The 9,554-nt window shown below is 48.0% G+C and overlaps 1 long non-coding RNA gene across 1 annotated transcript; it reads right to left on the bottom strand.

Moving 5' to 3' along the window:
* Nucleotides 1-7,955: 7,955 nt before the first annotated feature.
* Nucleotides 7,956-8,973, bottom strand: LOC130864419 (uncharacterized). The gene is made up of 3 exons (XR_009055988.1): nucleotides 8,817-8,973; nucleotides 8,347-8,489; nucleotides 7,956-8,149 (listed from the first exon to the last, which is right to left on the bottom strand). It is a non-coding gene; the product is annotated as an uncharacterized LOC130864419 (long non-coding RNA).
* Between the last annotated feature and the right edge of the window lie 581 nt (nucleotides 8,974-9,554).

The following is a 9,554-nucleotide window of genomic DNA, read 5'->3' as shown; positions in this document are numbered from 1 at the left end:
TTGTCTAGGGGTGTCCTGGTGAAAAGCGATGGGTGTGTGCTGGCAGGTGACCCTATCTACAACGTTTGGAACGTTAGGAATTTCCTTTGGATGATCTGTTCCTGGATGGTGCCTGGATAGTCTGTGGTCTTTCTTGCAACCAGGTATTATTGCCTTAGGGAAAGTTGAGACTCAGGCCTCTTGAGCGAGGTGTGTGTGTGTGTGTGTGTGTGTGTGTGAATTCAGTTTTTCTTCTATAGTCTTGTTTTTTAAAGAGTTATTTTATGTGTGTGTTTTGTCTGTATGTATATCTATATATCATGTCCATCCCGAAACTAGAGGTACAAACACTTGTGAACCATCTTGTGGGTACTAGGGATTGAACCCAGGTCCTCTGCAAGAACAAGTACTCTTAACCATCTCTCCGTCCCCTGCCCCCATTTTATTTAGGTTTATTTTTATTTCATGTGTCCTGCATATGAATGTTTTGCCTGTATATACGTGCATGTACTGTGTTTGTGTGTGTACTGTATGTGTGTATGGGGGGGGGTGCCTTGTGCCCACGGATGTCTAAAGAGGACATCTGATCCTCTAGGAAGTGGTGTTTATTAGTGGTTGTGAGCTACCAAATGGGTGCTGGAAACCGAACCTGGGTCCTCTGGAAGAGCAACAAATGTTCTTAAGCACTGAACAAGCTCTCCAGCTCCTGATTTTCCTTTCTGTTTCATTATGTAGCCGTGGCTGATCTGAAACTCACTTTGTAGACCAGACTGGTCTCGAACTCACAGAGATCCGCCTGCCTCTACAATCAGTACTGGCCCAGTTATAATTTTGTTTAATGACTCTCTCATCCTGCCCCTAGACCGATCCTGATACCGAGGACTCCCTCATCCCAAATAGTTTTGGCAATACCATTTTCCTTGTCTGTTCCCTGGCTCAGGGTCATTCCCACACTTTGCACCAGCGCACACCTTGAGGACCGGCCACACGGTGGCGCTAGGTACATCAGACACCAAATCTCGATTGCTGCAGTCAAGTGACTGCTCTGTCCGCTGGGCTCTGGACTGGTCTTCGTGCCGCTTCTCACTCCACCTGGACCTGTTGAACAGTAGTTGGGGTTAATTGCGCCAAAGTGCTCAACCTGGCGCTAGGATAGCCGCGGCTGGGAGATGCGTGTTTAGGAAGCCTGGATGGTGGGGCTGAAAACGGTAGCTGAGAGGATGGGCTTCATCCTTGAGGGACAGGGGTATTTAGGAAGGGAGCAAGTGACAGGAGTAAGCCCATAGGTCGGAAAATGCCCGTAAACCCAGCACAGCACATGGGAGGCAGAAGCTAGAAGACCGCTAGCTCCAGGCTAGCTGGGACTGCACAGTAAGATCTTGGGTCAAAATAACATCATTATTTTAAAGTAAAAGAAAACGCACTCTGGTTTGGTCGGGCATACTGGCCCCAGCCTACGAGCTTCTTGCCAGAGGGACAGAGGCGGTATAATCGCGAATCCAAAGCCAGCCAGGACTGTCGAGACCCTGTGGCAAACAAACAAATGCCGCAGCCTGGTGGGAACCCAGGCGCAGGTAACGAAGGAGTCAGGGTTTTGTTGTTGTTCTTTGTTTTTGCTTTTTTTTTTCCCTGCTGGTTTCGCGACCCTGAGGGACTGAAGGAGTCCTCTCCGCTGGTTTCTTGATCTACAAAATAAGTGTCCTCTCCTGTAGGTGTATGTGAAGATGACATTACATAATGCCTAGCACTGACGCCGGCACACGGCGAGCTTAGCTAGTTGCTAAAGTGAAAACACTAAAAATAATGCTGGTGCTGGCGAAGATGGGAAGCCAGCGCGAGCTGAGTGCGCACGCGCATCTTTCAGGCCCGCATCTGCCAAGTGTTTATCAAAGCTCTTTGCCCTTTGCCCAACTAACCCCCTTGTAGGAATGTAGCCCAGGAAAATGATCAGAAAAGACTTTTAAACCAACAGGTTTGTCCCTGGAATCGTTATGTATAATAGCAGCCTGGAAAACAGTCAACTTTGGAGGGAAAAGCTAAAGAAGCCATAGTGTCTGCCTCTCAAATAGGAAGCACACAGCCATCAGAAATTATTTTCAAATGTTGTCACACATTCACAATATGACATGGTGTGAACGCAGCAGGCTCTCAAAACTCCATATCCATTATGAACTGAGCTTTGTGGGGCAGGGACTAACAGTGTGTAGTGGGCTAGAGGTGATTTCACTCTCTCCGCCCCCTCTCCCGCCCCAGTTTGCAATGGTTGGTTTGGTTGGTTTGGATGACTTTGATTGTGAGAAGAAAGGCTTTCTTTTCCTTTCCTTTTTTTTCTACGTGTGATCTCAAGCCTTGAAGACCAGCTGGAGCCATGGGTTGGAGGGCTTTGGGTCTACTTTTGGGGCTAATTATCTTTGTTCAACCTCTAGCAGTCAGAATTCCCCCTCCCGATATATATGTGTGTGTACACATGTGTACATGTATGTATGTATGTATGTATGGATGGATATATGTATTTGGAAAGAAAAGACCTTCCCCATGGAAACTAAAAAAGCTGTTGAAATTTCTTTCTTGTCAGTTAACTTTTACTTTTATTACTAGTGTGTTGTGTGTATATATGTGTGTGTGTGTGTGTTATATGCAGGGGGTGTGTGCCATAGTGTAGAGTCAGCTCTCTCTCTCCATCTCTCCATGGGTTCTGTGGACCCAACTCAGGGCACCCACTGTTCCAGCAAGCGTTATTGCCCAGTGAGGGACCCCAGGCCCTTGCAACTGAGTTTTGAAAAGTCTCTTTATCACGGAATTCCCATACCCAGTAGATCTATGTCAACACCGGCTCCTTCTGGTTATGTCCAATGTACTATGAAATCAGGAAGTAAATACAACTCGCCAATTCTGGATCCTGTATTTTTTTCAAATGGAATATAGAATTTTGTTAAACCTCTCACTGCCTCTAAAATCCAACTAGAGCCGGGCGGTGGTGGCGCACGCCTTTAATCCCAGCACTCGGGAGGCAGAGGCAGGCAGATCTCTGGGAGTTCGAGGCCAGCCTGGTCTACAAGAGCTAGTTCCAGGACAGGTTCCAAAGCTACAGAGAAACCCTGTCTTGAAAAAGCAAAAATAAATAAATAAATAAATAAATAAATAAATAAATATAAAATCCAACTAGAAGTTTGACTGATATTGTATCAAATGTGCTTTACTTGGAGAAAAGCTGTTATTTTTACTCTAAGTTTTAAAAAGTTTTAGATTTATTTTATATGTTTTGCTCTCATGTATGTCTGTGCACCACATGCGTGCCTTGTGCCATCAGAAGCCATAAGAAGGTGTTGGATCCCCTGGAACTGCAGTTATGGGCAATTGTGATCTGCCGAATGGGTGCTGGGGATCGAATCTGGATCCTCTAGCAAGAAGAAGTGCTTAAACCGCTAAGCCATCTCTTCAGGTTTATCCTGAGTTCTTCAGGTTAACACTGAGGTCAAACCAGGCAGTCTCATGCCTGTAATCCTAGCACTCAGGAGGCAGAAGCCCAAGGATTGGTGTAAATTCAAAGCCTGATTGGTTTATGTAGAGCAGTGGCTCTCAATCTTCCTGATGGCGCAACTCTTTAATACAGTTCTTCGTGTTGCGGCGACCCCCGACCATAAAATCATTTCTTTGCTACTTCATAATTGTAATTTTACTACTGTTATAAATCATAATGTAAATATCTGATATACAAGATATCTGATATGAGACCCCTGTGAAGGAGTCGTTTGACCTGAAAAGCGGTCTCTCAACCCACAGGTTGAGAACCACTGAGATAGTGAGTTCTAGGTCAGGCAGGGCTACATAAACAGACCTTGTTTATTGTGGTTGTGGTGGTTGGTATTGATGATAATGATGATGGACTAAGGACATAATTCAACTAGTAGGATGCTTGTCTAGTATGCCCCAAAGCCCTGGGTTCGATTTCAGCACTGCAGAAAACCAGGTACTGTGGCACATGCTTGTAACCCCAGCACTTGGGAAGTGAAGGGAGACAGATCAGAACTCAGTTATCCTCAGTTAGAGTTTGAGGCCAGCCTGGGCTACAAGACCCTTTCTCAATGCTGACGGTGGTGACGCTAGCAATGATAAGGACAGTGTCTTGTTGCTGAAGCCTTGCAGTGTTTTAGTCATGCAGGTTCCCACACCAGCACCTGTGCAATGGTTTTTTTTTTGTTTGTTTGTTTTTTTGTTTTTTGTTTTTTTTTTTTGGTTTTTCGAGACAGGGTTTCTCTGTAGCTTTTGGTGCCTGTCCCGGAACTAGCTCTTGTAGACCAGGCTGGCCTCGAACTCCCAGAGGTTCGCCTGCCTCTGCCTCCCGAGTGCTGGGATTAAAGGCGTGCGCCACCACCGTCCGGCTCCTGTGCAATGTTTATAGTGGCTTATAGTGGCTTCCGTCACTGTTTTCTGTGTGGTCATCGACCCCATATGGCATCTTCGCCATATGGCATCTTCGTTTGTAACCTGCTACCGCCTCAGCTCACACTATTTCTTTCCCCAGTGATGTCATGCGCCTCCAGATGGCAAAAGAAGCTGCTGAATTGTCCCCGCATCCTTGAGATCCCGCTCAGTCCTGCTCATCACACTTATCTGGTGAAAATCAATGAAATGGATGGATGAATGAACGACCCCAGTACATGAATTCAAGAACCTCCCTCTGTCCCTGGGGTTGATCGTCCACGGAGCAGCTCTTCCTTGACTGACATCCACACCCACCCCCCTACAGAGGAGATCCCAGCCAGGCATCCTGCAGGGCACACTGACAGACAGCAAGGTGGGCCTGCCACCTTCCAGCCCTGCTCAGGATTCCTGAGAACCGGCCATGCTCAGCAGACGCTCCACACTGGGCAGGAGGCAGAGTGAGTGTGAGACCACGTGTTTCTCATGTGGGCTGCCCACCTGTGTCCCTTCCTTTAAATACACACGGAGAGAGAGAGAGAGAGAGAGAGAGAGAGAGAGAGAGAGAGAGAGAGAGAGAGAGAGAGAGAGAGAGAACCGAGGTGGGGGCAAACTGAACCGAGGTGGGGGCAAACTGGATGTGCACAGCCTTGAGTCCATCCCTACCTTCCTGAGCAAGCATCCTTCTGATTAGGGGCCTTAATTTGGTCATTTCTGCTGGACAGAACTGACTTGTGGGTGACAGCCTCTCCCTTCCACATACCTTGTCATTACATCTAGCCACACCCTCTTATGCCTTCCTAAGACACAAGGATCCCTTTAGAGGGTGCAGGGTGTGTGTGTGGTGGGGGGTATTGCTTACAGCTATGCTAATTGCTGTTTCATTGAGTCTCTACCCAAATTTGCTTCATCCATTCCAGATCCTGAAACTCAGAGATTTTATTATTCATCCCCTTTTACAAAAAGTTAGAGCTGAAGCTCGCAGAGGTGAAGTGGCTGCTCTAAGTCATCAGGACACAAGGCAGTCTATAAAGAAGGGACACGAACACCAGACTGTTGGCTTCCTGCGTCAGCAGGGCAGAATCAGCAGTAAGTCAGGCCCTCTCCCAGGCTCATGGGGAGTGTTCTCCATGGCATGGGACAGGGCAAATGCAGACACCTAGACCAGCAACTCACCCAAACTCCAAGAATGCCTTTGTCCCCAGCCTCCCAGCCTTGACGAGGAGGGCACTGTGTTCAGCCTGGCTCAGGGGCTTCCCCTGCAGTGCCCCTGCCCTGGGTGTCTGTCTTAGGGTTTCTCTTGCTGTGAAGAGACACCAGGACCATGACAGCTCTTCTATTGGTTTTCTAAGACAGACTTTCTCTGTGTGACAGTCTTAGCTGTCCTGGAACTCACTTTGTAGATCAAGCTGGCCTTGAACTCACTGAGATCCAGATCCGCCTGCCTTTGACTCTTGAGTGCTGGGGTTAAAGGCGTGTGCCACCACTTCCTGGCACAACCTGGCAACTTTTGTAAAAGAAAATATTTAATTGGGGCTGGCTTACAGATTCAGGGTTTTAGTCCATTGCTGTCTTGGTGGGAAGCATAGTGGTATACAATCAGACACAGTGCTGGGGAAGGAGCTCAGAGTTCTACATCTGGATCAGAGGCAGCAGGAAGAGAGAGACACTGGGCTGGGCTTGAGTATTTGAAACCCCAAAGCCCACTCCTAGGGACACACTTCCTTCAAGAAGGCCACACCTACTCCGACAAGGACACACCTCCTAATCCCTGTCAAGTACCACTACTCCCTAATGACCAAGTATCCAAATATATGAGCCTATGAGGGCCTTGCTATTCAGAGTACCACAGTGCTCCTGCTCCATGTGCCCGATCTGCTAGGCACGTCTAGTTCTCCCCTGTGAATCCCTGCTGCAATACGATGAGCCTTGTATCTTATTAACCCCTTCATAGACCTGTGTCTTGCATGAGTTCTGCCACCAAATAGACACTGATCGCTGTGCACTGAAGAAAACACAATGAATGACAGATCCAAAATGCCAGGCCCAGAGAAAATTGAATGGCTAAATACAGGGCTTGCTCTAGGGGCTTTTATCTGAAGATCAAATCAAATGTTCCAATCAGCTGGTGTGGTTTCCTTCATTGTTATTTCTTTATTTGTGTGGGGGAGGTGTGGGGGGGGTGTCCAAGAGTTTGTGTCAAGGTCGGAGGACAACTTGAGGGAGTCAGCTCTCCTTCTCTACCAAACTCAGCTAGGCAGGCTTGGTGGAAAGCCCTTCACGTGCTGAGCCATCTCTCTGGCCCTCAACTGTTTTTTTTTTCCAGTATCTGCTGTGCACACATAACAGGAGGCTGCTGTATGGTTTTATGTGCACTCAAAATACATAGCTCAGTTTTTAAAGTGCTTGCCTTGTAAGCCTAAAGATGGAAATTGGAAGCCCACAACACATAAGAGACTCAGTCATGGAGGTAACTCCATGTGCTTGTAACTCCAGTGCAGAGAAGGATGATGGGGCAAGGTGGTCAGTTACTACCGACTTGATGAGTACAGGGGAGACGAGAGATCCTGTCTCAAAACACAAGGTGGATGGCAGATGAGGACACCATTTGAGCTTCTCCTCTAGCCTCTGTACACACACACACACACACACACACTCACACACACTTCACAGACTTCCAATGCAGACAATGCTGTGGGCCACACCCCTCTACTGACAGCTTGACTCTATCATTTCTTTTTTAATTAATTTATTTATTATGTATACAGTACTCTGCCTGTACACCAGGAGAAGGCATCAGATCTCATTACAGATGGTCGTGATCCACCATGTGGTTGCTGGGAATTGAACTCAGGACCTCTGGAAGAGCAGCCAGTGCTCTTAACTGCTGAGCCTTCTCTCCAGTCCCCAACTCTGCTTGGTCTTGTGACCTTGGACACATTCCTCAGTAGTATCTCTGTACCTCATTTCCCTCATCTATCACAGCAAGCTACTAAAAGTTCTGAGACGCTGCCAGAGGGGTCACCGAACATAGTCACTGGCTGGAAGGGACCACGTATGGAGAGTTTCTATTAATAACTGAGCTCCAAGGCAGTCCAACTTCAGGAGCTCAGCAAAGCATCCTCCCTTCCCAAAATTCAGAGCAGAGGGCCAAAACATTTGCTGTTTCTGGGGGCTCTGATTGGATGGATGTATTGTCCCTCAGAGTGCCCAGCTTCTTTGAGCCTGGGGGTCTCTCTGCAGCAGCCCTCTTTTGGCCTCTTCAAAATCATACAGAGAGCACGAGGGCAGAGTGTGTGTCAGGGTGTGTTCACTTTCTGCACAAGGGCAGAGTGTGTGTCAGGGTATGTTCACTTTCTGCAGGAGGGCAGAGTGTGTGTCAGGGCGTGCTCACTTTCTGAATTCACACTTGCATGGAACTTCCTTTATGCGGAGCATCACCCTCCACACTCCCATTCCTTTGCACAGCAGCTTCCTGCAGGCCTTGGTCCTCAAGTTGTGACCCAGAACGTCCTGAGTGAGGCCTGGAGTTCTGCGTTTCTAACCAACTCCCCACCAGGTCCTAGTGGCTCAGGAATCAATTATTGCAGGGCATTTAGCAGGATCCTATTTTGTAAAGATAAAAGACGTGCCACAGCTGGGCGGTGGTGGTGCACACCATTAATCCCAGCACTCGGGGAGGCAGAGACGGGTGGATTTCTGTGAGTTCAAAGCCAGTCTGGTAGAGCGAGTTCCAGGACAGCCGAGACTGTTACAGAAAGAAGAAAGAAGCCACGTCTCAAAAAACAAAACAAAACAAAAAAGATATGATGCAGATAAACTCTCAGCTGTGGTTTTGGTCCATAGGTGGAAAGACAGCCCGAGGCTTTCAAATGCTTCTGAAGTGTCTGGTCTTTTCACAGTAAGGTTCACTTTTGTGTTTAAGAAGAAAGTTATCCTACTTACCTGGCAGGAAAGATGCCAAGATCAAGGAGGAGGTTTTCACAGGCTGAGGTTCATCCACTCTGTACTGATCCCATGATTTCCCCAAATATGGGAAACATTAATTGCATAATTTGTGGTAGTGAAGACTACATTCATATTTTCCCCTTAAAAAAAGAAAAGAAAGACTTGGGGAAAAAAATAACAAAATCCCAGTTGCAATGGTCCAGACAGACATTTTCAGACTGTACTCTAGCCTAAATTGATGGTGCTGGTCATCTAGGCACATATCCCTGCCCTCTCTGGTCCTTAACAGCTTGGCTAAGGACAGTTGCTCTGGATGGAGGATGCTGGGACTGGTGCTTCAGCTACCTGGACTTCTGATGCGGTTGGCATGGTTACTGAGGACACTGAGTGCCAGGCATTCTGTTCTGTCACTGTGCCCACTCTCCAGATCATGAATGTAGGTAAGGCCCAGGGGTTTCTCCACCTACCTGGAAATCCCTTCTCGCTTGGCTCATTGTCCACCTTCTTTTAGTCCCTGTTCTGGAGTCATCTGACATTACAGTCTCTGATCACCCTGCAAACATTAACGACACAATTCCTGCTCCACCCTGCTCCCTGCTCACCACCATCGGACAGTCAAGGTTATTGGCTTAGTTGCCTACAGCCCCTCCTTTTCCCACTCTACTGTAAGTCATGTGTAGGTAAGGGCCGTTCTTCTCACTGCTATGTCTCTGGGGACTAGCAAGTGCCTGACTCAGGAACCATGATTCAGTGGGTGAAAAATTAGTCTCCGCCTGTGGATGCGACGGGCTGACCCTTCCTTTCTTGGCTTCCTTTTGGGAAGTCCTACTTAGGTCCCTCTTGGTGCAAAAGGGGTAGCTGGGCACGGTGTCTCACGGCCTCTCTGGGGGAAAGGCACGGGCAGGCAAGCAGAGTTGTAAGAGCCCTTGGCTTGCATCTCACTACCTGGCAGTCTCCGCACGCTCTGGGCCTGGCTACCACCCTTGTCGAGCCCTAGAGTTTAAGACAAGAGCTTTCATCTCTCCCTGAAGGCCTTCCTCCTACCAGGGAACTTTCCCCTTATCTACCTGTGGCTCCTTCTTATCATTTAGGCCCTTTTTCAAAGGTCACTTCTTCAGAAAACCTTTGACTCCTGCCGGCTAACGTGGCGTTCCACTCCCTGTTGGGTTCTTCCACGTCTTCTAGCCCAGACGACTTCCGTTTTT

Source organism: Chionomys nivalis, chromosome 22 (assembly GCF_950005125.1).
Source record: "Chionomys nivalis chromosome 22, mChiNiv1.1, whole genome shotgun sequence".
Taxonomy (NCBI): Eukaryota; Metazoa; Chordata; class Mammalia; order Rodentia; family Cricetidae; genus Chionomys; species Chionomys nivalis.
Note: the sequence above shows the minus strand (reverse complement) of the source record. Positions and strands in the feature narration are given on the sequence as shown.